The sequence below is a fragment of the Jaculus jaculus genome, unplaced genomic scaffold (genome assembly GCF_020740685.1).
Source record: "Jaculus jaculus isolate mJacJac1 unplaced genomic scaffold, mJacJac1.mat.Y.cur mat_scaffold_49_1_773495_arrow_ctg1, whole genome shotgun sequence".
NCBI lineage: Eukaryota > Metazoa > Chordata > Mammalia > Rodentia > Dipodidae > Jaculus > Jaculus jaculus.
This window is the reverse complement of record NW_025423501.1, coordinates 521,881-547,544: the sequence shown is the minus strand read 5'-3', so window position 1 is coordinate 547,544 and position 25,664 is coordinate 521,881. Positions and strand designations below refer to the sequence as shown.

At 41.2% G+C, this 25,664-nt stretch overlaps 1 pseudogene; it reads left to right on the top strand.

Moving 5' to 3' along the window:
- Positions 1 to 22,569: 22,569 nt before the first annotated feature.
- LOC123457445 lies at positions 22,570 to 24,087 on the top strand (annotated as a pseudogene).
- The last annotated feature ends 1,577 nt before the right edge of the window (positions 24,088 to 25,664 follow it).

The following is a 25,664-nucleotide window of genomic DNA, read 5'->3' as shown; positions in this document are numbered from 1 at the left end:
CACCCCACAAAATAAAAGAGGGGACAAGGCTGATCCAAATGTGACTTGCTGATGTCAACCCTTTGGCAAACCTATGGGTTATCTGACCATCCTCCTTTACTTCCTGATGTCACTAACCATACAAAGAGCTTTTGTGAGCTCTCACTTGCATCTTCTGTTGATGAAATTTACTTCATTTGCCTCTGACTTTCCCTAGGAAGGTATGTGTGCTACCGCTTCTTTCCTATAGAGGGCATCATGATCACTCATTGTTTGCCTGCTTCCCTCCTCCTTCCCTCGACAAGTTGAAAGGTTCTCAATTTAAAGTTAAAATAATTCAGAGTTAAGTTGATGTTGTATTATTTCTGGGATTTTTGTAGAGCCCGAGTTAGTGGAACAGGAGATTCAGTAGGAGTGAAGGATGCCTTGGGTATGTGAATGTTTCCTGCTCTCAGATCATTCTGAAAACCTTTACTTTCTCCTTACTTGATTTGCAACATTCTGCACAGTAACATTTGCTTTTTCATTCACCGAATGCATGTTCACAGACTCCGTGCTATGTGACAGAGAGGACCTGATAGAAGAAAGCATCAGTCAGTGTGTGCACAAAACACCTTCTTTAAATATAATCTTTGTACCCTAATCAAATATCCTCTCAAAACAGTACCTTTCCCAAAGCAATACCCCCTTCACGACCCCTGCCATGTTCTAATTTAGTCTCTCTTCTCTTTTGTGGCCATCATGTTTTCCCTCCTATAATGCAGGTCCTGTGAAGGTATCATCAGCCACTGTGAGGCCATGAAGGAAGGGAGACTTTATAAAAATTAAATTTCCCTTTTATGAAATGTATATATGGGATGGAAAAATGATAAAGCAGAAAAGGAACTTCCCTTTGAAGCCTGAGGACCCAGGTTCAACTCCCAGTACCCATGTAAAACACATATATAATTGGGAAATAACTCCACAGATTGTTTGCAGTGAGTAGATGACTGTCGTGCCATCAGTCTAACTCCCTCTCTCTCTCTCTCACAGATCCCCACATCCTCTTTCTCTTTCCATTACTTTCTCGATCTATCTCAAATAAATAAGTAAATATATACATAAAAATTTTGAAAAGTCTGTTGTAGTGCCACAAACCTTCAATCCCAGCACGTGGGAGGCAGAGGTGTGGAGATTTCCATACGTTCGAGACCACCATGACATTCATAGTGAATTCTAGGTCACAATGAGCTACAGTGAGACCCTTCGTCAAAAAGCAAAGGACAAAATGAAGGAAAACAGAAAGAGTATGTGAAAATTTGTCTGTGCTGGAGAGATGGTTCAGGAGTTAAGGCACTTGCTTAGGTTTCATTCTCCTGTACCCATGTAGGCCAGATGCAGATGTTGTCTTATGCATCTGGAGTTCATTTGCAATAGCTGGAAGCCCTGGCAAACCCATTCTCTTTCTCCCTTTCTGTATCTCACTTTGTCTCTTTCCCTCTCACACCTAAATAAATGGCAATAAAGGTTATATATATATTTTAAATTCACCTCAGCAATAAGCAGCACATAGCAGTGTAAGACAGTGCCGTGTGATTCAAGGAATGACACAATGTTACCAAGTCCAAGGCTAGGTGAGGACAGAAGCCTGGTCCTATTTCCTCCATGACAATTTTGCCCAGAGCTAGGCAGAATTGCCCAGACCCTGACTACATGCAGGACGGACGTGGTCTACAGGAAAATGGTTTCAGAGACTTCCAGATTTCATGGGGACCTGCCAATTTAGAAGAATGCTGAGCTTGGAGCACCACCTGAGGCTTAAACGGTGATGAACAAGCAGCATACTGTAAAACTGCATTTCAGGAAAGTCAAGTGCTGAGAGCAAAAGACCTCCAGGCTCCCAGTAGAAAGTGGCCACTTGAATTTCGGCAGAAACAGACCCAACGCGAGGTGGTAATGCCTGCAACAGATACTTAATCCTTCCCATTGTGGATGACATCACACATCAACAGGCATCAAGAACTGCACATGGGGGCTGGAGGGATGATCGCTTAGCAGTTAAGGCAATTGCCTATGACGCCTGAGGGTCAAGATTCAATACTCCAGGTTCCAGTTAAACAAGAAAATCATGGTGGCACATGCATCTGGAGTTCCCTTGCCATGGCTGGACGGCCTGGTGCATCCACTGTAGTAAGCTCATGCTCCCCCCTCCACTTCTTGTACTTTGTCACCAATAAATCAGAAATAAAGACTGTTGCTGAACAAGTGGACAGTTGAGCCCGTGGTGAAGGCACTTACTGTCCAAGCTAAAAGGACCTATTTTGGATTCCACAGTGGCCAGGAAATGTCATGTGTATAATTGGTACATTTGTCTGGAGTTCATTTGCAGGGGTTTGAGGCCCTGGCATGCCCATTGTCCCTCTCCTCTCTCTCAATGTATATCTGAAAACTGCTCCTGGACTTGAGTTGTGATCCATCCACAGAAAACATCTGGGAATCACACTGCACCTATGAGAAAATAGGAGGCCCATGCACAGAACCACAGAAATTCACCAGCATGCTAAATAAGAGACTGTCTCGAAGTAGAAGGAGAGGACATACACCCAAAGTTGTCCTTTCACCTCCACATATGATCTGTGGTGCATGTAAACCAAAAGGCGTGTGCATGTCTGTGTGGGCGTTTATATGACAGAGAAGCAGGATTTAACTATAAAATGCCAGTAACTAACCAGATAATAGGTATGTCCAAAAAGTCCACTGAAGAAGTGTTTAAAACCTAGATGTTAAGGGAAATCCATGAGATTTCAGCAAACTTGTAGAAATTAATCAACGTTCTAACAAATACTCAACTGACCGGAAGAATTCATATTTGCTTGACTCCAGTTATGGTCTCACTCTCGGCCTTGAACTCACTCTGGGCCTCCATGCTGACTTTGAACTAAGTAATCCTCCTATGTCTGCCTAACAACTGCTGGAATTGAAGAAAACAAATCTTCATGCCCAACATTTCAGTTTAAATGTTTTTAAGCTTCTATTTACATCTATGCAGAGAGAGAATGAAGAGAGACATAGAGAGGAAGCGAGAGCGTGAAAGTTGATCACCAGGACGTCTCTGCACTGCAAATGAACTCTAGATGCAAGCAGTACTGTGCATCTAGCTTTATGTGGGAAACGGAACATAGAACTTAGGTCAATAGACTTTGCAGGAAAATAACCTGGCCTTTCAGGCATTTCTCCAGTCCTTGAATAAAAGAAATCCAAAAGGGTGAGTATTGCAAATCATGTGACAGCTGACTTCTCAAAAGACACCTTAAAGACCAGCAGAAAGTGATATCACTTAAATCAAATTTTTTGACTGAAGGAGGGAAAAGTACTACCTTTTCACCACCCAAACAGAGTCATTCTTAACAGTGTTAGAACACATTTTATTTTCGTTCATTTCCTTCATCAATAGAGAGGCAGAAAGAGAGATATTGAGAGTAGGAGGTAGAGAGAGAACTGTTACAAGAAGGCCTCCAGCCACTGCCAATGAACTCCAGACCTATGTACCCCCTTGTGCATCTGGCGAACCTGGGTCCTGAGAATTTGAACCTTGGTGCTTTGGGTTTGGAGGCAAATGACTTAATCACTAAGCCTACTGTCTAGCCCATTCCTTCTAAAATATGTTTGATCATTTTCTTGAGATGAGTAAAATCAAAAGATCCATTTTCTTAGGTGGTGAGTGCTTACGCATGCCTGTGTACACACACACACACTCCTGACAAAATAAAGGAGGGGACAAAGCTGATCCAAATGTGACTTGCTGATGTCAACACTTTACAAACCTATGGGTTATCTGGCCATCCTCCTTTACTTCCTGATGTCACTGACCAGACCAAGAGCTTTTGTGAGCTCTCACTTGCATCTTCTCCTGATGAAATTTCCTTCATTTGAATGACTTTCCCTAGGAAGGTATGTATCCTACTGCTTCTTTTTGTTAGAGGGCTTCACGATCACTAATTGTTTGCCTACCTAGTTAATTCCACGTTATCCTGGCCCAGTGTGTGACTCTACCACAATAAGGAGAAAAAAAACACAAAAAGGTAAGTTGAATGGGGTACACAGATACACAGTGGTAAGGTATTTCCTTGCAAATAGTTAGGGCCTGGCTTCCATTCACTGTACATTCTGGGCATGGTGGCAAACACGTTTAATTCCAGTGCTCAGGAAGCAGAAGTAGGAGGATAGATGTGAGTTCAAGTCATCCCTGGGGCTATATAGTAAATTCGAGTTCAGCCTGCGCTAGACTGAGACACTGCCTTAAGAATTAAAGAAAAAATTACAATAAAAACAGAGCAAGTGACAGAAAGAGAGAGAGAGAGAGGAGAGGGAGAGAAAGAGAGGCAGGCACAAAGTGTGGCATGAATCTGACATTACATTCTAGGGGACCCTGGCAGATCCATTCTGTCTCTCTGTTTCTCTGTCTCACTCTCTCTCCCCACCCTCTCTCTGACACATCCCAGCCCTCTCAGCTACACATAAAAATGTAATATGTATAAAAGAAACAAAGTTGAAGAGTGGAGTGATGGATTACTGGTTAAGGCACTGTCCTGTGAAGCCAAAAGTCCCATGTTCCACAACCTGGTACCTATATAATAAAGACACATGAGCTGATGCATGTTGAATGTCACACACATGCACTCAACACAGCAAATGCCTGTGGAGTTCCATTCCATTGCCTGGAGGTCCTGGACTGCCAATTATGTCTCTTTCTCGTTAAAAAATAAAAATAAATTAAAGGCCAGTCTATTGTGTTTGGCTCAAAAAATAGATAAGGGGCCAGGGAGACAGCTTAGTGGTTAAGCACTTGCCTGTGAAGCCTTAAGAACTCCAGTTCGAGGCTCAATTGTTCAGGAACCACATCAGCCAGATATACAAGGGGGCATATGCATCTGGAGTTTGTTTGCAGTGGCTGGAGGCCATAGCATGCCCATCCTCTCTCTCTCTCTCTCTCTGTCTCTCTTTCTCTCTGTCTGTAGCACTCAAACAAATAAATAAAAATTAAAACAAAGAGATGAGGGTGATATGAAAATTTTGCATGTGAATTTGTATTGTGGGCATGTGCATGAGATTGTGTGTGTGTGTGTGTGTGTGTGTCTGAGTGTGTGTTTTTTTAATATTTTTAAATTTACTTTGTTAGTTTTCTTTCCAGCAAATGCAGGCAGTATGGTACCATTGTCTACGCTCATCAATGATCTACCCCCTCCCACTGGACCCTCCTTGTTGATGTAAATGGATCGTGCATTGTGGAGTTAGGCCACAGTTATTGGTATGATAAATGTCTCAGCATATCATGACCCAACATGTGACTCTGACATTCTTTCCGCCCCCTCTTCCGCAAAATTTCCCTGAGCCATGTTGGGTTCATTTTTGGTCTGATTCAGTGCTGAGATGTTGGGGCCTCTGAGGCTCTGGCTCTGTGATTTGGTAGGAGTTGATTTATCTCTGTGTTTGTCTCCCTCCCCTTTGTACTTCTATCCAGTTCATCAGGAAAATATCACCCTTGCTTGTTTCGACAATTGTCCTTAGTTTCAGTCAGGCCCCTTTTGAGATATGTTGGTTTCTTTCAGACAGAATAAACCTTTGGTTTTTACTGAGTGTGTTTTTCATTCAGCCCACATGAGAGTGTGCACAAAACACCTTCCTTAAATATAATCTGTGCACCCTAATCAAAATCCTCTGAAAACACTGCCTTTCCCAACTCGATACGCCCGTAAGCAAACCCCTTCTTTTTTCCAATTTAGTCTCTCTTCTCTTTTGTTGCCATCATGCTTTCCCTCCTGTGATGCAGGTAATGTGAAGGTATGTATCATCAGCCATTGTGAGGCCATGAAGGAAGGGAGACTTTATAAAAATTAAAGTTCCCTTTTTATGAAATGTGTATATGGGATGGAAAAATGGTGAAGCAGCCAAGGCACTTGCCTTTGAAGCCTGAGGACCCAGGTTCAATTCCCAGTACCCAGTACCCATGTAAAACGCATATATAAGTGGGAAATGTGTCCACAGATTGTTTGCAGTGAGTTGAGGCCCTGTCGTGCCATCACTCTAACTCCCTCTCTCTCTATCTCACTCTCAGATCCCCTGATACCCCCAAAACTTTATAGGCCATTGCTGAGGCCCTTGGGTTCCCACTGGGAATAGATGGTAAGACCCTATTGCTGAAGGCTTCACATATTTGGGCTGCAAGGCCTCTGAGAAAACCTGCTGGAACTGACCTGATAACCTCCTCCATGTAGACCAGCTGACAGAAAGCTGGAAGAAGCCATTCTACATGTAGTTCAATGGGAGAAACAGATACCACCAGTGAAGATACTCAACTGTGGACACTGCAAGCCTTATAATTTGCCAGCTATGCCAAATGTGCCAATGGGTGCAATAGTGGCACCTCTGTCATGGTGGAAACCAACTGCCCTCCAATTGGAATGATGCCCGCTCCATGGGAGGGAATACACTGATACTGAAATCCTAATACAAGGGTAGTCATTAGACCTAAGGGTGTGACATCTTCTGATGTCTGGATAAGTGTATATACTATACTTATCAAACTGCCCAGTAAGCACTTCTCTTAATATTTATACACTTATATTAAAGCTACTCTCACTTTGGTTAGAGAATCTTCTCTTTTCAGATGACAGTGACCTTGGGACGACTCAGAATGTATCATAGTGCTGGAAAGAAGTGACTGGAATACGGAGTAACATCTCAATGACACCTTCCAAGGTTCAGGGTCTAATGCGAAGAGGTGGCAGAAAGAAGGTAAGAGCCAAAGGAAGGGCAGGACTCCTTACAACGTGCTCCCTCCAGACATAAAATTGCCTGGATATCCATGACCTTACAGTGCCTGACACTACCTACACGAGACCAGCATAAGAGGAGGAAAAGAACATGACATCAAACTATAAGAGACAATAATAGAGATGGGGAGGGGATATGATATAGAATGGAATTTCAAAGGGGAAAGTGGGGGGAAGGAGGGGACCATCATGAGATGTTTTTATGTTCATGGGAAATGATAATAAAAATGGAGAAAAAAAAACCTGAAAAGTCTTGTATAGTGTCACACACCTTTAATCCCAACATCTGGGGGGAAGTGTTAGGAGGATTTCCCTGAGTTTGAGACCACCCTGAGACTATATAGTGAATTCCAGGTCAGACTGAGGTAGAGTAAGACCTTTCCTCAAAAAACAAAAAGACAAAAGAAAAGAAAACAGAGAGAATACTATAAAATTTTTGTCTACTGGAAAGATGGCTCAGCAGTTAAGGCACTTGCCAAGTTTGATTTGCCAGTACCCATGTAAGCCAGATGCAGATGTTGGCATATGCATGTGAAGTTCATTTGCAGTAGTTGAAAGCCCTGGCACACCCATTCTCTTTCATTCTTATTCTCTCTCATTTCGCCTCTTTCAATCTCTCAGATAAACAAATAAATACCAATAAAATATATATTTTTAAAAATTCACCTCAACAATAAGCAGCCCATATCAGTGTAAGCCAGTGGGGTGTGAATTCAAGGAATGTCGCCATGTTACCGAGTCCAGTGCTAGGTGAGCAAAGAAGTCTGGTCCTTGTCCCTCCATGACGATTTTTCCAGGAGCTAGGCAGTATTGCCCACACCCTGACCAAATGTGATAAGGACCTGGTCCATAGAAAAAAGGTTTGAGAACCTTCTAGATTTCATGGCGAACTGCAGATTTAGAAGAAAGCTGAGTTTCGAGTGCTGCCTAGTGCTCAAATGGTGATGAACAAGCAGCATGCTGTAATCCTGGACTTCAGGAACAATAAAGTGCTGAGAGCAGAAAGATCTCCAGGCTCCCAGAAGGAAGCGTCATCCTGGAATTTCTGCAGAAACAGACCAAACACTAGGTGGTAAAGCCTGCATTAGATACCTAATGCTTCCATGTGTGGATGATATCACACATCAACAGGCACCAAAGACTGCTCGTGGGCACTGGAGGGATGATGCCTTAGCAGTTAGGTAATTGCCTATGAAGCCTAAGGGCCAAGGTTCATTTCTCCAGATCTCAAGAAGAAACACGTGGTGGCACATGCATCTGGAGTTCGCTTTCAGTGGCTACAGGCCCTGGGGAGCCCACTGTAGCTCACTCGCCTTCTCTCTCTCCCCCTCCTCTCTGTCTCTCTCTTCCTATGCATGTCCTTTGTCAGAAGTAAATCATAAAGAAAGAACTGCTCCTGCACATGCTGCAGAGTTAAGTCAGTGGGGAAGGCCCTTGCTGGCCATGCCAAAAGTACCCAGTTTGACTCCACAATTGCCAGGAAAAGTCACGTGCACAAGTTGGCACATTTGGCTAGAGTTCTTTTGCAGGGACTTGAGGCCCTGGCACACCAATTCTCCCTCTCCCCTCTCTCTCAAATATATATCTATACACTGCTCATGGACCTGAATTGAAATCCACTGAACCCACATCCAGGTGTGGGTGATATCACACATCAACAGGCATCAAGAATTGTTCAGCGATGCTGGAGGGATGATGGCTTAGCAGTTAAGGCAATTGCCTATGAAGCCTAAGGATCAATGTTCAATTCTCCAGATCCCAAGTAAACAAGAAACACATGGTGGCTCATGCATCTGGATATCCTTTGCAGAGGATAGAAAACCTGCTGTGCCTTCTTATCACACACACACACACACACACACACACACAGGCAGAGACAGAGACTGTCTAGCCCAGGCTACTTGGAATTCACTATGTACTATAAGGGTGGACTAGAACTCTTGGTAATCTTCCTCCCTTGCCTCCCATGTTCTGGGATTAAAGACACGTGCCACCATGCCTGGCTAGACTGGCTAACTTGGTGAGCTCCAGGTTCACTTGGACCCTGTCTCAAAAGTTTATGGTGGAGACCAAATGTGGAAGGTAATTGTCAATACTTTGGCCCCACACACATGTATGTACACATGCACCTGCACACATACCTGTTGCTACACTTATACAAGCACACGTATACACACATACCACATATAAGTATGGAGATAAAAATCAACTTTAGAATGGCTACCCTTGTTTATGCTATTTCCCACAATAACCTTTCATATTCCTAAAGGGTATCAATTATTTATTTACTATTAATTTTCAAGAAAGGAAAGACAGATGAAAGAGAGATAGAAAATGAGTGCTTGAGAGCCTCCAGTTGCAGTGCCATATGGGCATCGGGCTTTACATGGGTACTGGAGATTCAAGCCTGAATTGTTGGGCTTTCCAGGCAAGAGAATTAAACACTGAGGCATCACTCCAGCCTTACTATCACTGTTTTTAAAGAAAAGTCTATTATTAGTCTTTTGTCAAAACTAGTAATAAGGCTGAAGAGATGGCTTAGCAGTTAAGTACGTGCCTGTGAAGCCTAAGACTCCAGTTTGAGTCTCAATTACCCACTACCCACATAAAGCAAATGCCCAAGTTGGCCCATGCATCTGGAGTTGGTTTACAGTGGCTGGACACCCAGAAGCACCCATTCTCTCTCTTTGTATTTCTCTGTCTCTCTGTCTGTCTGTCTCTCTCTCTCTCTCTCTCTCTCTCTCTCTCTCTCTGTGTGTGTGTGTGTGTGTGTGTGTGTGTGTGTGTGTGTGTGTGTGATGGTTAAGTGATTCCCAAACTGAGCACTTTCCCACTGAACCCCACAAGCACACTTTCATGTATGGCTGTCATTCAGACACCCACCAATATCCATGGATGCATCAACAGTCCCAGCCTGTTTTTCAGAAAGCATAGGGCCTGTGATGTGGTTCTGAGTGTGAAACATGTCACTTATACGTAGAGAAAGAAGAAAGCCAAATGCTGCTCACCTTAGAAGGCTAACCTTCAAAACTACACAGCTACAAGATGAAGGAATATTACTGAGCTATATCAGACTTTATGTAAGTGTAATGTACAGCCCAGGAAAGGCTTCTGCCCCATACAGGGCATGTTAGACCTAGTGCTTCCTCACTTCTGTATGTCTGCCTTACATTGGATCCGGAGAGTCGAACATGTGTTCAGGCTTTACAGGGCAAGCACCTTACCCACCAAGCCATCTCCCCAGCAGCTAAATTGGCTTTTTCATGATTTCTATGTGTGAAAATCTCTTCCACCTAAGTGTAGTATTTTGAATGACCTAGACAAGCAGAGGAAAGGAAAATGACAGGGAGGGCTACAGAGATGGCTTGGTGGTTGAAGCTACTTGATTGCAAAGTGTTTTTGCCTGGGGTTCAAGTCCCTAGTACTCACATAGAGCCAGATGCACAAAGTGGCACAAACATCTAGAATACTCACTCACTATTTTTCTTTCTATATCCATCTGGTTTTTTTCAGTACTCCTCTATCCAAGAAGTGAGAGACTTTCAACCAGGCAAGGCAGACTTAAAAGCAGATATTAAGTCACCAGCAGCTTTAGCTGCATTAAAAATAAGATGATTATTTTGCAAAGACAAAATCTCTGAATGTAACTGAATCAGATCCAAGGAAATATTATCGTTGTTCCAAATATCTCTTAAATGCATTTTCACAATGCTGTTGGCTGTTATTATATTTTTTAGAAGTAACATAAATCCATTGAAAACCTACATGACACTCCAAACGAGGTCTAACTTTCAACCCTAGTATATAGAGCGTCTAACAGGTGGAACTGTACCTAGGGTAAGGATCAAGCCCAAGATTTTAAAGAGAGGGACAGTTTGAACTTTCTCTGGAGCTACTTTAAAGCTGTGAGTATGAAGGATAGTTAGACATTAAAAGTACAACCCTAAAGCCAAAAGCTACAGCACAATTTAGGAACTCCTGTTAGGCACACTTTGGATATCTTTAGATTGAAATCTGAAACCCACCATCACACCTTAAGATAAAAATTTGAATATATTGGGCTCCATTTATTTAAATTCTCATAATCTGCCCCTGGAGCCCAATAGATTTATTACCATTACACATTATAAATTGTAAGAGAAATTTAAAAAATGTTTAGGGTAAATAATGGCTTTTTTAGTTGCTCATGTGGGGGTAAGGATTTGCCCCCCCCCCTTTTTTTTGTAATTGAGACTTGAGAGTCTGATTATATCTTTTCACGACAGTCTGGCCCCAGGTTTGTATGGAATGCCTGTGAAACGTGAAATTTTTTAGGTCTGGAGAAAATCTGTAAAGGCCTTGCTTACGAAGCAGGAGCTATTACTTGTTTTAATTTGATCAGGCAACCTGAGAGTGGCAAAACATTGAATCATATGACTAATGGCATGTTCAAATATTTCCCAGCATGTGTCGAAGTCCAGTAGGTGGCACATGCATCTGGAGTTCGTTTACAGTGGATGAAGGATCTCTTGTGCCCATCCTTCCTCTCTCCTACCCCCCCATCTTTCTCTCTCTTACATAAAATACATAAATAATGTTTTTTTTAAAAATTGAACAAAAATATCTCAGTCGTGCTTTTATGTGAAAACATAATTTAATTCAGTTGGTCACAAAAATTTAAATGACATGAAAATAGGAATGGCTGAAGGGTTGGCTTGGCTGATATGTTCTGCTTGCAAAGCCAAAGGGCCCAGGTTTGATTCCCTAGGACTTATGTAACCCTGATGCACAAGGTGTCACATGCATCTGGAGTTTACTCTCAGAGCCTGAAGTGCTGGCATGCCTATTCACTCTGTATATCTGCCCACCCTTCAATAAGTAAATAATTAAAAATTAGAAATAAAAATTTATAAATGGAACTTGAAAGAGATTAATAGGAAAAGAGAAAGGATTCAGCTGGAAGGGACAAGAAAAGAAAATTGGAGGAATGAATATGCTCAAAACACATGATAGCCATACAGAAAACTTGCAATAATATAAATTTTAAGTGTTGGACAGATTTCTCAGTGGTTAAGGTGCTTGCCAAAGATACATGTTTGAATACTATAACATACAAGGAGTAGTGTTTTCTTTCTACCTGGTGACACAAGCATTTCGACTCTTACTTGTAGGTTGAACCCCAAGCACATAGGTTTTTCAGGTTTTTCTTTATTTATTTTGAATATTCATTTACTTATTTTATATCAGAAGAAATTTTATAAATACACATCACATGTTGTGACCATCATGCTCCTATCTCCCTGTTTAATTTCAACGATTAAAAACTATTTGTAAGATTGGATCCATTTTGTAAACTTTTTAATTCATCTGTGGTTTTTCCTTATCAAGAGAGTTGATAATCTTAAACATATTGAGATTGTAGTAATGGCATGCACCTTTATTCCCAGCACTGCTTGAAAAGGCCTATAAAGTAAAAGTTAGCTATGAGTTCAAAGGTAGCCTGATATTTTGAAAAGTACATCTGATTACCAAAGAATGATTAGTAAGTTTGTGGTAACCCTATACTGTATTGTGCCTAGTAATTTAGAATAATTTTGTAAATCCCAATGGTATGGTGCCTTTTAAGTGAGAACAGAGTGGGATGAAATGTCCAGAATCCATGACAGTGGCTTTCCATATAAAATCCCACTGTTTCCTGTTATACACAAACACAGTCAACACCACATACTGTTGTTGGATGTCTGGTTTTCCTTCCGCAGAGGTAATTAGAACCAAGGACAACAAAAAAAGACCAACTATTCATGCAAAGATATCTGCATCCCTCTAGATAAAAATATGTCAATATGACAAATTTACGGACAGTCAAGGAAGCAATGAGGAATTGAGATGAGCAAGTGTTTTTCTGGAAGGAAGAGATTTAAAACCTACACTAGACCAGGCTTGATTGTACACACATTTAATTCCCAGTCCTTGAGGCAAAGAAAGCAGGATCGCCATGATTTTGCAGCCACACTGAGACTCTATCATGAATTACTGCACAGGATTTAAAAAAGTGAAAATCTAGTTTCATATACAAATTGTTAACAAGAAAGAAAGAAAGGAAAGAAGGAAGGAAGTAAGGGAGGAAGGAAGAGAGGGAAGGAGGAAGAAAGAAAGAAAGAAAGAAAGAAAAGAAAAGAAAAGAAAAGAAAAGAAAAGAAAAGAAAGAAAGATGGGGTTAGAGGAAATGGACTGCGGGGCTCCTTCCCGGTCAGGTAGTGCCGAGGGAAGGACCAGGCCTGCTGTTTCCTCCCATTCTACTGTTGACCATGATGGTAGAAGAACACTTGGGGCAGCTATTTACTTGAAAGTTCTCAGTTTTTATTCCTCAGCAAACTCACAAGACATATGGTCAAGGACTGCATGTGTCTGTAGATCATCTGTAGTTGATATGGGACTTGGTTTACTCATTCTCTCTCTCTCTTTCTGTCTAACTCCCCCCCTCTCCCTTTTGAAAATACATAATATTTAAAAAATTAAAACATTAATTTAAGACATTGGTCAGAAGTTGAGGCCTTTGGCTGAAAAGCTCAAGGGCCAAGTTTGGATTCCCAGGTCCTGTTTTAGTGAGATGCACTAAGGGGGAAAGTGCATCTGGAGTTTGTTTGCACTGGTTGGGGCCCTGGTTTGCCCATTCACTTACTGTATCTCTTTCTACCTCCCTACTTCCCTCCCTCCCTTTTTGCTTCCATCTCTTCCTTTCTCTCCCCCTCCCTCTCTCTCTCTTTTCCTCTATCAAATAAATAAATTCATTAAAATATTTTTAACGTCATTATAAAGAATTTCAATTTGTCATGGAAGAAAAACAACAAGCTTTCTTATGCTTTATGCATACATTGTAAATAACATTGTACACAGTGATTCAATTTTTTTAGACACTTTCATATGTTGTTCATTGGAATTACATATGTACTTACCAGGCAATGATAGCATTTACATTTTGGAGAAATCTATTACAAATACATATTTCTCTCTAGTGCAGTCCCATTTTATACAGCAATTTTAATCTATTTGTAAAAGCTGAAATATTTTACAACCTTTTTCTTTCATCTATGATTTTCCACCATCAGAAGGGATGATTAATATAAACCTATTCAGCTTGATGGAATGGCATATGCATTTATTCCCAGCACTCACAAGTCCGATGTAGTCAGGGAGCTATGATTTGGCAACCTGCCTGAGACTTAGTATTGGTTTCCAGTTGAGAGTAGGACTGGATGAGATCCTAACTTGAAATAAAAAAAAAAAATGTGGGCTGCTGAGATGGCTTAGCAGGTTAGGTGTTTGCCTGCAAAGCAAAGGACCACAGATTGGTTCCCCAGGACACACATGCAAAAATGCACAAAGTGGTTCATGAGTCTGGAGTTCCTTTGAAATTTAGAAGCACTGGCACACCCACTCTTTCTGTCTGACTCTCTATGTGTGCCTGCCTCTTTCCCTTTATCGCTCACTCCAAAAAACAAATTAAAAAATTTTATAAATAAATAAATGAAATTATGGTCACAAGTGGCTGAAGCTTTCACCTTCAATCCCCTAAATGCTGTGATTACTTGTTAATCAGTTTATTCTTCATCTCTTTTCAAACCATCTTTTATATACTCACAAATATCTGGAGTTTGTCTGCAGTGGCTGTAGGCACCGTATATATATTTAAGAGATTCAGGGAGAGGAAGAGAGAGAGAGAGAGAGAGAAGGCTCACCAGTTAAGGCACTTAGTTGAAAAACCTATGACCCAGGTTTGATTCCACAGTACACATATAAAGAAAAATGTAAAAATGGTGCATGTATCTGAAGATTGTTTGCAGGGGCTAGAGGCCCTAGAATGTCCATCCTTTCTGTCTCTCTTCTCTCCATCTGTCTCGGCTTGTAACCACATTCATTTTTGAGAGATAGTGAGCGAGAGATGCTGGAGACAAGCATGCCATTTCAGGATCACGAGGAATCGAGTGCTGAAGAGCTGCTTGACACAGTTCCAGCCCAGCTGTCTCTTCCTTGAAGTCCAATGTGGCACCTCTATAGAAAAATCTTTGGCTCTCTATGCTACAGAAATATGTGGTTTTCTGCATAATGTTTGTCTTTCTCTGTCTTTCACTTGGTGTCCCAATCTCTAAGTTTGCTTTTTCAGTAAAATTGGTGTTGGTGAAGTGTTGGTCAATGTACCTGAATGAGGCTCTGGCACAGAATTGGAAAAACAAGAAAATGGGTCAGAGATAATTATTTTCCTTAAAGGCTTTAAAAGAAAGTCAGGCATGGAGTACAGTACACTTAGGAGGAAACAATGAACCTCATGGAACAATGTAAAAATTGTTCTATGACTAATTTTTCTAAATGGTGGCAATTGTAAGTGACCCTTTACCAAGAATCCTTACAGAAAATCAACCAAAGTCAGAAATAGTTCAATCGGGGGGACAAAAGTCTAAGTTTTGGAGGGATGTGAAAAGGAAAATTCAAAATAAATAATTAAAGGATAAATGGATCTGCTGGGTCAGTGATTAATGATGGGAAGCCCCATTTGTGGTTGTTTTACCTCTCACCCTTAATAGAGTAATTGAAAGTAGAAGTCCAGGAAATCACAAGTGCTTGACCGCACATACATGGGGAAAATGTTAAACATTTGTTAAACAATGGTTTAACATTTTAATGGCCCCAACCATTTTAACAATGTTAAAAATGTGAAAACAGTTAATCATTACAGGGGCCTGATGACTTTACTTGAGGTGAATAATTGTGGGATTGTTTGATGATAATGAATAACAAAATATTTCTATGACTTCTGTGAAATTGTACCTTCCTTTAAGTTTGTTCTTGCATGACATGATCAGAAAATAAAAGACTGAGGCTAAGAACTGTCGCAGAAAAAAGAAAGAAAGAAACAAAAAGAGAGAAAGATGGGAAAACTCAGCTGCCTTCAGCAGTAGCCTGTCAGCTTGAACCAGAACGTGACTTCGAGTCATTATTTTGCCACTACCTTTCACACCTCTCTTCGGGGCCTCTCCTTCAAGCCAGGGCTGGACTCCGGCACAGAGAGTACATTAGGTCTTTTTCTTACTGCAAACAAACTCCAGACCTATGTACCTCATTGTGTATATAATTCTACATGGGTACTGAAAAACTAACTACTGAAACATCTCTATAGCCTCCAAAAATAATATATATTTTTAAGTATTATTATTATTATCATTATAATTTTATTTTGTTTTTTGAAGGAGGGTCTCTGTGTAAAACAGGCTGGCCTGGAATTCACTATGTAGTCTCAGGGTACCTTCAAAATCACAGCAAACCTCTGACAGCAGCATCCCACGTGCTGGTAATAATGGCAAGCACCACCATGCTTACTCAAAAGAAATATTTTAGTGTTCTCAAATTTATCATCACCAACAATTATATCCAGCTTCCTTTGTTTTACTCTTTACTTGTGTTGTGGTTGAAATTCGCTCGTAGAAAATTATCAGTGTTAGAAGGAGAGGGATTTGTAAGAAATGGCTCATGTGACTAAGTTTATTGCAAATCACATGTCTGCTCAATCATGAACAGGAGGTTAGAAAATGAGGAATTCCAGGACCTTGGATTGTATAAAAGCAAAACGTGAAAAAAATTTCAAAGAAAATGAGTTATCTTTGGTTAAAAGTATATGTCATATCAAAGAATTATTTCAACATAGATTTGTGGTTGCATAACTTTTCCAAAAATACCTAAAAATTCCAAATGGATATTGAAGAAAAAGAGGAAGCATTTTTATACTTTATGGTAACATGGTACATTACATTGCACCCAGCAATTAAATTTATAGAAAAAGATGCACATGTATTATTCGGAATTATACTTTACTTGCCAGGAAATGATTGCAATATCATTAGGGACAAATCTAAGGCAAATACATATTGTTTTCTAGGGTATCTCTGTTTAAGTGCAACCATTAAAAACTATTGTAAAATACGACCCATTATGCAAGCTTTTTAATTCATCTGTGATTTTCCATTATCAAGAGAGTTGATAATTAAACATATCGAGATTGAAGTAATGGCTTGCACCTTTATTCCCAGCACTGCCTGAAAAGGCCTATAAAGTAAAAGTTGACTATGAGTTCAAAGTTTGCCTGATATTATGAACAAGTACATCTGATAACCAAAGAATGACTAGCATGTTTGTGGTAACCCTAGCCTGGATTGTGCCTAGTAATTTAGAATAATTTTGTAACACCCAATGGTATGGTCCATTTAAATGAGAAGAGTGGGGTGCAATGTCCAGAAGCCATGACAGTGGCTTTACATATAAAATTCAACTTCTTTCTGTGATACACAAACAGTCAACACCACATACTTTTGTTGAATGTCTCGTTTTCCTTCCACAGAGACAATGAGAAGCAAGGACAACGAAAAACAACCAACTATTCAGGAAAAGACAAATAAAGTCATGTCAATATGCCCAATTTATGAATGACAGTCAAGACAACACAGAGGAATTGAGATGAGCAAGAGAGCTTCAGGAAGGGAGAGATTTAAAACCTACACTAGGCCAGGCTTGATAGTGCACACCTTTAATTCTCAGCACTTGAGAGGCAGAGAAAGCAAGATCACCATGTTTTTGTAGCCACACTGAGACTCTATCTTGAATTACTGGACAGTCTGTACAGAAGTGAAAACCTAGTTTCAAAAATAAAATATTAAGAAGAAAGTTGAAAAAAAAAAGAAAGATGGGGTAAGTGGTAACAGAATAGGGGTTAGTTCATTTCCCAACAAACACAACGGACCTGGGTTTGAGTCTCCAGGACCCATGTAAGCCAGATGATGCACAAGGGTGAACATGTGTGTTAAGTTTGTAAGCAGTATGTAGAGTTTGTGGCATGCCTATTCATACTTTTTTCTCTATATGTCACTTTCTCCCTCAAAGAAAAAAATAAATATTAAAAAGTACATATAATTACACCAAATATATGTAAAACTCACTGAAGCATATTTCTTGAAGCTGGTAAAAACTCAATGTTTAAGTAGATACCCATCCTTACACATGACTGTCTGAGGAGAATTTGGTCTCAATATTTAAGACCCGACAGCAATATGCATACAAGACCCTGATAACAGCAAGAAATGATAATGACATAAAATTAAAAGAGAGACTAATGCAGAGAGCGAGGGAATATGAAAGGAGCAGAGTTATTATGGAGAAAGTGGGGGAGGAAAGGGGAGGAGAGGGAAACACAATGGTGTGTTGTCTATAAGTATAGAAGTTGCCCATGGAAATACATATATATTGAAAAAGACTAACACTAGTTCTTTGTTCACTTGAAAGGTTGACATCATACCCAAGACTCCCTTCAACATAAAGGAAAAGGATGCTGTGTGGAACTTAATATGTAAAGACCTTCGAAGGGACTAATTCTGAGATGATATTTCTCAGAAATTGGGCCTACTATACCTGAAAACAAAGTGTGAGTTGTTATATCTGAAAGAATGACAACTATATTTGCAGAGACCCTACTCTGGATTGGGCCAGGTAATTTTGAATTCTTATGTTGCAACCCCACAGTATGTTGCCACATATGTGACAACAAAAGGAATTAAATGTACCATGAGAGTGGCTTCAAGTTGAAAATCCAACTGCCTCCGGTAGTACACAAACAGAGTCTACCCTGCATACTGTTTTCCTTGCACAGAGGCATAGAGACCCAAGGATAGCACAATTCGACCAACAAATCAAGAAAAGATACCTCAACCACTGCCAAAACATGATTCAAGATCCCCACATTATGAAGGACTGAAAAGATAGCACAGAGATATTGAGATGAGCAGTAGTGCTTCTTGAAGTGGGACTGAAAATCTACACCAGACCATGCATGGTGGTGCACATCTTTAATTCTGGCTTAAGTGCCCCAGGGATAGGATAACCATGAGACTACATCCTGAATACCAAACCAACCTCTATTTCAGTGAAACCATACCTTGAAAAATAATGTTAAAAAAAACAAAAGGTGGGGGGAATTGGGAAATGGCTTAGGGTCACATTATTGGCCTGTTAAGCCTAATAACCTGGATTTGATTACACAGGACACACGTAAGCTACATGCACAAGGGGGCCAATGTGCCTGGAGTTTTTATGTAGTGGTTAGAGAACCTGACCCCGGTCCAAGGCTCGATTCCCAAGGACCCAACGTTAGCCACATGCACAAGGGGGCGCATGCATATGGAGTTCTTTTGCAGTGGCTGGATGCCCTGGCGTGCCCATTCTCTCTCCCCACACCCCCGTCTCTCTTTCTCCCTCTTTCTCTGTCTGTCACTCTCAAATAAATAAATAATAAACAAAAACAATTTAGAAAGAAAAATAAAAAGAATCCTTCTACCTGTGTCACCCGATAGAACTAAAACAATGTTCCTTGTACATCGTGGAGTTCTGCCTCTGTCAAGAATGATGCACCAACATCTAGGTACATTTCATGGAAGTTGACTAATAATCATTGTCAATGACAAGTTTGTAGTCTAAGTAAGTGAACTCAAATTTTCTCTAGGTTTTTAAATTTCTGTATGTTTTACATTTGAGGCAGGCTCTCATTGTCTATCAGTTGGCTTTGTACTCCTGCAAGGCCTCCTCTCTCAGCTTTTTAACATATCTCATGAGATTTGGTGGTACATTCTTTTAGTCCCTGCAATCAGGAGGCAGAGGAAAGGGGATGGCCATGAGTTCAAGGCCACCATGTGACTACATATTGAATTCCAGGTGAGCCTCAGCTAGAGGGAGACCATACCTTGAATATGCTTAGACAACAAATAAATAAATACAATAACATATCTAGCAAGGCATGGTGGCACACACTTTTAAATTCAGTACAGAGGAGGTAGAGGTAAGAGGTATGCAGTAAATTCCTGGCAATCTGAGAGTACAGAGTGAATTCAAGGTCAGCCTAGGCTAGACAAAGACCTTACATGGAAAAACCACAATACCATATGTCTGGCCTGAGGAGATGACTCAGCGCATAAAAGCACTTGCTGTACAAGCATTACCCCCCAAAATCTGGCCATAGAGGTGCACGTCTATAATTCAAACATGTCTACTATAAAGTGGATACAGAGATAGGCTAACCCACAGAAGTTCAAAGGACTGTTATACTGTCATCCACAGAAGTGAGACAGAAGAAAGAAACCGTGCAACAAGGTGGAAGACAAGTGACCACCAATGGTACTCTCTGACCTCCACACTTGTGCTAGGACATGAAAAAAACTGGTCAAGCACACATACAACTATATGAACATGAAGATTAATAAGACACTTTATCTTTATTCTGACTAACATAAAGGTGACTTTTAAAGGTGGATGGTTATGGGGAGATTGCACAGTGGTTATGATGCATGCCTGCATACCCTACAGTCACAGGTTTGATTCCCACTACACACATCAACTGAGATCCATAAAATGGTACATGCTTAGATAGTTGTTTTCAGGTGCCCACCAGTCTCTCTCTCTCCCTTCCCCCGCTCTCTCTCCCCCCAATCTGATTGTAATTGAATAAATAACAAAAAGTGGAAGGGCCAGGTGTGATGGCACACACTGTTCAGAATTCCTATAGGATCAGGGGCAGGAGGACCAGGAGTATGAAACCAGCCTGGGCTCCACAATTAAGAAGCTGGGAATATGCCTCAGTGGCTAATGTTGCCTGGTTGTAAAGCCTGCCAGCCTGAGTTCAATACACAATCCTGAGTCACATAAGCCTTATCAAAAACTGGAGCAAGCCAGGCATGGTGGTGCACACCTTTAATCCCAGCACATGGGAGGAAGAAGTAGCAGGATTTCCATGAGTTTGAGGCCACCCTGAGTCTCTATAGTGAATTCCAGGCCAGCATGGGCTAAAGTGAGACCCTCTCTCGAAAAACCAAAAAAAGAAAGAAAAAAAAAAAAAAAGGAGCAAAACATCAGTGGAACCTGAAAGCCTTATATTTTGCCAGCCATGCTCAATGAGCCAATGGGTGAAATAGTGATAATTTGTCATAGTGGACGCCAACTGCCCTCTAACTGGACTAGAGGATGCTCCATGGGAGGAAATACATCCCTGATAGTGCAAACGTAAAATAGGTGTAATCTTGAGGCCTAGATGTGTAACATCTTTGCTGTCTGGATATACTATGCACATCAATCTGCCCAGAAATCACTTCTCTTAATGTTCCTACCTATGTATTAATGGTATTCTCACTTTTGGTAGAGAAACTGTTTTTTCCAGTTGGCAGTAACCTTGTGATGACTCAGAAGGAAGGAAGGCGATGGATAGAGGTGACAGGAGTTCCTGCACTGAAATTTCTCTATCACACCTTCCAAGGCTAAGGGTCCACTGTGGAAAAGGTGGCGTTAAGAATATATTAGCCCAAGAAAGGGCAGGACTCCTTACAACGTGCTCTTCCAGACAGAAAGTGACCTGGATATCCATGTCCTCACAGTGCCTCACACTATCTACACAAGACCTATCTACACAAGACCATTATAATAGGAACAAAAGAGCATCATATCAAACTAAGATAACAGAAAAGTACAAACATATGTTCTCTCTAGAGAAAGATAATTTTGAAGCTAGTTAATTCTGAGGATTATAGAAGAAAGCTTAAAGGCCCAGGGAAACAGAAACCAAAGTAAAATTTTCTGAACATTTACTTGACCATGTGGGCATGGTATTCGAAGTTAAAATAACTGTCTACCATACACGTAATTCCATGTATTTATTGTTACTTATTGTGTAGAGAAAGAGGGAGAAAGAGAGAACAGGGGAGGGAGAGAGAGCATTGGTGCGGTAGTGCCTCCAGCCATTGCAAATGGACTCCAGAGACATGCACCCCCTCTTTAATCTGAATAACGTGGGTCCTGGGGAATTGAACCTGGTTCCTTTGGCCATGCAGGCAAATGCCTTAATTGCTAAGCCTTCCCTACAGCCCATTCCATTCCTAACTGCCCCTCCTCCTTCATTTCCAGTGGTCACTAAGAAGAACAAGAGCTTGTTGAGCTCTCCCTTGCTTTCTCTACTGATGAAATTTCCAAAGGTTCCTTTTGACTTTCCCTAGGAAGGTAGGTGCCTCTCGCTTCTGTCACTTTGGGTGTGGCATGATATCTAAATTTTTGCCTCCCTCCTCTCTTTCACAAGTTATAAGGTCCTCAACATAAAATTAAAATAACTAAGAATAAACTTGTGATTGTATTATTTCATACATATCTGAAGAGACAGAGTTAGGGGAAAGGAGATAGTCAATAAGAGAGAAAACTGTCTGTTTCAGGGAAATAATTTGGAGAAGTGATCAAACAGGACACTGAATGTCGTCCTCTTCTCCCCACATATGCATGTGCAGACACATACATACCCTGTCAGTGTAAGAAATACATTTCCAATGTCAGTTATATTTTTCTGTAAAACAAGAATCCAATGTTGGAAAGGTTATTTTAATTTTGAGCAGTTCCATGGAAATGGAATGCAAAAGATTGTGTGTATGTGCATATATATATATATATATATATATATATATATATATATATATATATATATATGCACATACATACATTTAATAGATACACAGAGTGAGGCTTGGCAGTTAAGGCACTTACTTGCAAGGCCCTATGACCCAGGTTTGATTCTACAGTTTACATGTAAAGAAGAGGTAAAAACGGTGCACATATCTGGAGATTGTTTGCAGCAACTACAGGCTCTGGAGTGCCCATTGTTTCTCTCTTCTCCCTATCTCTCTTTTTGTAACTAAATTAAGTGTTGAAGCGTCGAGAGAACCACACAGGTCGCATGGCTGCCGGCTGCGCCCCCTCGCCTCGGCCCCAATGGCTCTCGGGGAGGCCCTTGATGACACCCGCCAGCGTCCTGTCATGCCTGTAGTTGCCGACGTACGCCACGGCCTGTGCGCTGGTGAACAGCCGCTACTCGTGCCTGGTGGTCGGGCGCACTGCAGGCACATCGCCCTGTCGCCCTGCTACCTGCACCGGAAGCGCACGGGGATCCGCGAGCAGCTGGATGCAGTGCTCCTGCGCTACTCGGAGAGGTACGGGAGCCGGCCGCGTCCATGCACGTGCCGGCGCTCGCTCAGGCTCCCTGTCCGGAGTGCATGGAAGCCCTGACAGGTGCAGGGGAAGTCAGCTGTGCCCAGGATGAGCTGCTCGGCGCATACCCGGCTGACCCCGGAGGCCCAGGCCACTGGCTCCATGCTGACAACGTTTGCCCGGTTGCTGTGGACGAGTTTGCTGTGAAAACTAAGTCCCTGAAGTCTCGCCTTTTAGGTGTCCCTATCGCATATGATAACATCAAACTTGTGGGTAAACTGGGAGACATTTATGGTGATCAAGGACACATTCATCTTAACATTGAAGCCGATTTTGTAATTTTTTGCCCTGAACCTCGACATAACTTGATGGGCACAGTTGATAAGGTGTCTTCTAGTCACAGTGGCTGTTTAGTGCATGGTTGTTTTAATGCCTCTATCCCTAAACCTGAGCAGATGTCATATGAGCAGTGGCAAACTTTGGAGATAAACGTGGGTGATGAACTGGAATTTGAAGCATTTTGTTTAGATTCTGATGCAGCTGGAGCATTTTGCATTTGAGGAAAACTGAATATTACAAGGTTACAATCCAAGAGCTATAAGGCTTCTGAATATGTAGTAGATACTGACATTGAAGAAATTGTTGCAAAAGTTTCAAAGAAGAAAAAGATGGTGAAGAAAGATCCAGAATCCTCTGAGGCAGGTGGTAGCACCACGGAGCTCACGGATTTGGCAGTCACCCCACAGGAAGAGGTGTACCTAGAGACAACTGCTAATGTGAATGGTGTCCTGGAACAAAAGCCAAGGATGAATAAGAAAAAGAAAGACTCAGAAACTTGTGAGACAGAGGGTGGTGCCACAGCACTCACAGATTTTGCAGATGTCACACTACAGGATGAGATGGACCTACATATTAGTGATCATGTAAATTGCCTCACAGAGCAAGAGCCAAAGAAAGAGAAGAAGAAGAAAAAGGAGCACCCAAAAATCTTTGAGGCAGATGGTGTGGGCATGGAGCTAGTAGGTGTTGCAGATGTCACCCCTAAGGAAGATGTGGACCAAACTATTAGTGGTAATGTGAATGACCTCTGGGAGGAAGAGTCGATGAGGAAAAAAAGGCACCAGGAGAAACAGGACCCAGTTTTCCAAGCCAGTGACTCCAGTGGTTACCAAAGTGAAAAAAAGAAAAAAAGAAAAGACAAGACTGTGAAGACTCAGAATTTACCCGAGTTTTGGAATGTTCACCTAAGAAGAAACTGAAAAAGTAAATGTCTTTTCTGCCTTTTAACTATGATTCTGTTGTTAAAATATTTACACATGGCAGATGAATAAATGTTTTGAATGATGTGAAATGTTTAAGTATACCAGTTCACAAAACCAGGGAAACTTGTTTAGGAATTAGAAAGCTTTTGTAATAAAATCATAAAATGGAGTACAAAAAAGTGAATTAAGTGTTGAAAGTGAGAGTGAGAAAGAGACAGACAGACAGACAGAGTGAGAGAGACAGAGCACAAGCAATCCTCCTCCCTTTGCATTCCATGCGCTGGTAATAATGGCAATCAACACCATGCCTACTCAAAATAAATATTTTAATGTTATCAAACATATTATCACCAACAATTCTATCCAGTTTCCTTTGCTTTACTCTTTACTTGTGTTGTGGTTGAAGTGCTCTGGCAGAAAATTACAGGCGTTAAAAAGAGTTGCAGGCAAATGCCTTAATCGCTAAGCCTACTCTTTAGCCCATTCATTCTTAACGTATTTTATCATTTTGCTGAGAAGAGTAAAATCAAAAGATCCATTTTCTTAGGGTGTGAGTGCATATGCATGCATGTGTACACACACACCCCACAAAATAAAGGAGGTGACAAAGCTGATCCAAATGTGACTTCCTGATGTCAAAACTTTGCCAAACCAATGGGTTTTCTGACCATCCTCCTTTACTTTCTGATGTCACTAACCAGACCAAGAGCTTTAGTGAGCTCTCACTTGCATCTTCTGCTGATGAAATTTCCTTCATTTAACTCTGACTTTCCCTAGGAAGGTATGTATCCTACCGCTTCTTTCCCTTAGAGGGCATAACGATAACTAATTGTTGCCTACCTAGTTAATTCCAGGTTATCCTGGCCCAGTGTGTGACTCTACCACAAAAACTGGAAAAACACAAAAAGATAAGTTGAACGGGCCTAGACAGATGGCAGAGTGATAAAGGTGTTTCCTTGCAAATAGTTAGGGTCTGGCTTCAGTTCACTGTACAATCAGGGCATGGTGGTACACAGGTTTAATTCCAGTGCTCAGGAAGCAGAAGTAGGAGGACAGCTGTGATTTCAAGTCAAACCTGATGCTATATAGTAAATTTAGGTCAGCCTGGGATAGACTGAGACACTGCCTTAAGAATTAAAGAAAAAAATACAATAAAAACACAGAGCGAGAGACAGAGAGAGAGGGAGAGGAACAAAGTGGGGCATGAATCTGACATTACATGCTAGGGGACTCTGGCACATCCATTCTGTCTCTCTGCCTATCTCTCTCTCTCCCCACCCTCTCTCTGACACATCCCAGCCCTCTCAGCTACACATAAAAAGGTAATATGTATATAAAAAAACAAAGTGGAAGAGTGGAGTTATGGATAACTGGTTAAGGCACTGTCCTGTGAAGCCAAAAGTCCCATTTTCGACAACCTAGTACCTACATAATAAAGACACATGAGCTGATGCATGTTGAAGGTCACACATACACTCAACACAGCAAATGCATGTGGAGTTCCATTACATTGCCTGGAGGCCCTAGACTGCCAATTATGTCTCTTTCTCATTAAAAAATAAAAATAAATTAAAGGCCAGTC